Source organism: Notothenia rossii (assembly GCF_949606895.1).
Source record: "Notothenia rossii genome assembly, chromosome: 2".
NCBI lineage: Eukaryota > Metazoa > Chordata > Actinopteri > Perciformes > Nototheniidae > Notothenia > Notothenia rossii.
The window spans coordinates 21,711,852-21,716,838 of NC_136904.1; positions in this window are offsets into that span (position 1 = coordinate 21,711,852).

The window sequence follows — 4,987 nt, forward strand, 5'->3', positions numbered from 1 at the left end:
CCCCTTCCAAACTACAATCAAAGTTTTGAGCTGAAGTGAAACCGAGAGGAGGATCTGCAGGGTGCCGTTGCCCCTCTGCTGGCCTGGGGCTGTGTGACACATTTAAGCACATTTTACGCATAGAATGTACAGGGCCTAACCCAAGGCAAACAAATTAAGTGAAAATGATACACATTTAGGTACATAACATGAACATAATTATAGACAAAAAATACAATTATAGGACAGCACTAAGTTGCTAAAAAATAAGAAAATTACCCAATGACCAATAAGATGCATCTTGTGTTGCTTGTTTGCATTTAGTGGCCCTTGTTCAGCTTAATCCTCTGGATTCAGGCCTCAAGTCTGATCCAACAGACACCATTATTGCATACAACTCATTAACTTCAGAGGATGATGAGCATTTAAATGGCAAATGTGTCAAATAAAATGTTTATGTGGGCTACAGATACAGAAACAATCCGCTTCTGTCTCTACTTTCTTTCTTTCCTTGACATCCTCTGTGCTTTTTGAGATAGCAGTAGCCTGATAATGAATGCAAAACATGACAGTGTCATTTCAAAGGTAGGTCTCTTCCCTCTCTTGGCTTTTTGTATTGAAGTGAATAGGACAATCTAATGTTCACACATGAACTGCATATGTCTTCATGCAAATGGTGGGTAAATTGTTTTTCTTTTGTATCCTCTTTGCACTTTTGAAACACATTATACAAGGCATAATGAGAACCTGATGTGTAGGCCTCATCTTGTGTTACAGCATATGCTCATTTCAATCCAATTTCCTGCCAAATGCCCAAAGAGGTGCACTTTAAGGGAAACAAGGGATGTGATATAATCAAATAATTTAAAAGTAAAATGAGGTGCAGAGGTGTAGGACACTGTAGAAAATGTAATGATATGCCTATTAAGAGCACAGAGAACCTAATGTGAATCAATAATCTACACAGACTTTCAATTTATTATCCTAACCAGCCAAATTAAAAGATAATTGTCTGCACCACCTGGTAGTAATAATACTCCAACAGAACAATGAGGATTGGCTTTTTTTCTTCAATCCTTAATCTTCTGGTTTACTTTTATGATGCAGAGTATCCTCAATGTTCAGACATTACATTTAAGATGTTCACGAAACATATTTTGAATACAGTACATCTAAGGACAAGTGCAAAGATACTCTTTCCATTTAATTTGTAAATAACAGTACATGAATACATGAATCATTTTCAGATTGTTTCTCTTGTTCTGTTTCTGCAAGTTCACTGTGCTTACAATGTGGAAAAAGATTCTATTCACTGTCGTTAAGTGCTATGATATTTGCTTCAATAATCTTATCCTGTCAGATCCCTGGTATATTCAAGACAATGTCTTGATGTGAGATTGTGACCGCAGCTCAGTCTTCAGTGTCAGCCACAAGCTCATTCCCAGCAGAAGGAAATAATACGCCACCATCCCTGCACATGTGATGCTAATTGATCTTGAAAACTGAAGAGGGGCGCACTTGTGAAAACAGATTGATGCTCATCATCTTTATTACAGGAATGAGTGTTTGTTGCACATTCTCATCTGCTGCTGATTAGATGAAGCGTTAGATTAGTCAAAACCAGCGGTAGACTACACTGATGCAAACAAAATCACTGATGCCATAATGATTTATTATTATATTCAGATCCGGTACATAATATCAACCAATGTGTGTTTGTTATATCAATTATCACTGTCCAAGATGTTTGATTAGATAGACATATATGTTTTCATATATACATGTATACATTTGACTCTAGTCTTTAATCTCTATACTCAATCTAATTTAGCGTTAGTTTAGTTATAATGATCCTTATTTATATTATTTGATATTAGAAAGAAGTAAAAGTCTGTTATTTGATTAGATATCATGCTGTAATAAATTCATTTATAGCCCATGTACAGTTATTTTGTGAACTAAAAATAATGTTTCTTGGATTTCTGTTTTTTCTTTTATATATATTTAACTAGCAGAGAGCCATGTGTATTTGTTCCCTTGCAGCTGTCAAAGTCTGTATTATCTTATATAGGATGATTCTAACAATGGGCATGAACAGCAAAAGAAAAAAGAGACTGTAAAGGAAAACTCAACAAGACAGAGATGAAATGCATTTCATTTCAGTTGTGACAAGTGTTCCTATGAATACATCACCTTATCAGAGCTGAGGAAATTATCTATTTGCATTTATCTATGACTACCAGTAGGTGTTGCTGTAACTCTGTATGTGCGTGCATCATCTGGAGGGGGCATTGGGGGCTGATGGCTTGGTGTTGGGTTAGGAGACTGAGTGAAATGGACAGTGACGACAATCTGATTTGCCTTCACATGAAGCACTTGTTTCCCATATTTCCCATTTGTCTGTTCCCCTGGGTTTCGTCCACTGCGAGGAGAGTGATGTGATGCTGCTTAGAATACCCAGTTTTCAATTACAACCACTATCATTACTGTTATCACAGCAGCAGCATCAACTGCTAATCTACTTTCCATTATTTTCCAGATAGAATTTGAATCGAAATCCAAAGGCCTTGGACCTAAATTCAATGAAATATACATTTCCATTACTTTTACACTACTTATTTATCTTGACAATAATGACACACAAAACATTTCTGTGACAACTTGGGTTGCTACAAAATGTCTTCATACACAGTTTGTTTTCAGAAACGTGTCATTTTATAGTGTTTAAGCATTATTGGGAAAACAAGCATTAATGTAAGTTAATTTTAATTGAGTCTAGGTTACTTATATTTAAATATATCACATGCTTTGAAGCCTGTGTGGTACTCTCTCTCACACATTTAAATGCCTTTTAATTGCATCTTGTAATAATGAACTATGTGCAAATTAATTGTATTTCTCATTGTTGAACCAGCATATTGCAGCGTTAGCTTCAGTCTTATGTCTCCAACCCCCTTCGCTGTAGCATCAACCTGATATGTCTGTCTGCATGGCCAAAGTACTCTCTGCACTGTATTATATTAGCTATTTTACACAATGAGTGAGAGTAGTAATGTTATACTCGGTGCAGAGACTGCATTAGTGAATCATTAGGGTCACGGTTCTTAAATCTGAGATCATTAGCTGGAGGGCTTGCCTACAGGGTTCCTCTGTCCACTGAATAAAAGGTAGACTGAGAGTCTGTTTTTTACACTATAAAAGCATAGAAGTATTGTTTACATTATTGAATCCAGAACATGCTTTTGTGTTCATGCTAAAAAAAACATTTGCATGCTGATCATTTACCTACTATTTATTTATTTATTTATGTAGCTGGATGCGGATATTGACAAGAAAATATATTGAGAATATAGGTTCATCACCGACTTACCTGTTGCACTTTTTTTATCAAAAATAAATGGAAAACAATTATTTTGTACTTTAGTCTAACTACAGTATGTGCCATGCAGAGGCAAGGATGGAGAGAGTGATCAGCTCCAAACAGCTAATGTTGTGGGAGCATGCTTATGACCGTAACAATGAGTTTGTGAAAGTGAAAAGGACAGAAAAATATGTAAACTGGAGTCATACATATTTTGTTTGAATGCGATAACTGCATTCCTGCTGTTATCCTTTTATAGATCATTTATACAAAAAACCTGAAATCAACACAACAGGTTTAAAGCTGAAAATGTCATCCTTTAGGTTTAGGGAATCGAGAAAGCATGCCATCAGTAGATTTCGACAATTCTACATAATGTGAACTAAACCATTAATGCTATTTATGATAAAAAAGGATGTAGCCTACATATGTTACAGACAGATCATTAACAAAAAAAAACAATAATAGTTATTTTAATTTGAATAACAACCTCAAAGCTCAGGCTTATAGTTTAGCTTCTTCACCACTGCCCTCTCCTCTCCACCCTTGAGCCACGGGTGAGTTGTCCCTGCCAGGCTCCGAAACACTATCACAACAGGATGTGGGCTGGGATAACACTGAGAGTGCTTCCTCTGCAGTGCCAGTCACCTGGGAGATTCTACAATTATTGCAATTTAATGGAACTTCGGAGTCGGAGCAGCTCTGCATTTCTGACGAGCCAAAGAGAGGGAAAGCTTGGGCATAATGGACTTGTGGGAAAAAGCTGAATTGATCGTATTTTACCTTCCTGATTGCCTTTAAAATGGGGTTGTTTTATTGTCATTTCATATGTTAAGAAAAGTACTCTCCACTAATGCATGAACATATTTTAAACTGCAGAGTGCTCTTGGAAAGTTGCAGCAGAACCTATAGGCCTATATCACTGTCCAAGGGGATACTGGTTTAGTCACATTGAAATGACAACACATTCGTTATAGGATATCACTTTTCAAGGATCTTCATTGCAATTAATTAAGAAAATACAAAATAAACTATTTTGCCCCATCAGCACCACACATTTTTGACTGTTCAATTACAACTTAAATATTTGTTACTAAATCCTGCTCAATCATTTCAAATAAATAATAATTTAAACTGAAAGTAAACAAAAAATGTTAGTGTGAAGCTTCGGTACAACGATAGCGCCACCTGCTGACAGCCTAAAGCAGGATAACGCCGTTAGCATGCTGCTACTATCCACATGCTACACACATTGAGAGTTAAGCTACAACTACCAGTGCTACAGGTAAAAACCCAGGATAAATCGAGGGTTGCCGAGTGGATTGATCATTATTAATAACCAGGCAGAATACCAGGGTTGGGGAACTGTCTGGAAGGATTCATCATACATCCCTTGGCTTCCTTCTATCAGATGACTGGAGCAGGTGTAGCATACAGTCAGTCTTTGAGACACATGGAGCAGCCTGGACATCATCTTCATGGATCCTCCTTACCTATTGTGTCAAAAAAATAAGTAAATTAAGTGAGTAAATTAATCTGTGAGGAAAAGTAAGTTATTCCCTTATTTTCCCTTAATTGTGTTGTTGTGCTGTCAACATGATTTGGAGAGTTCTAAGTGTGTGAGACAGTTTGAACTGTGTTGGGTTG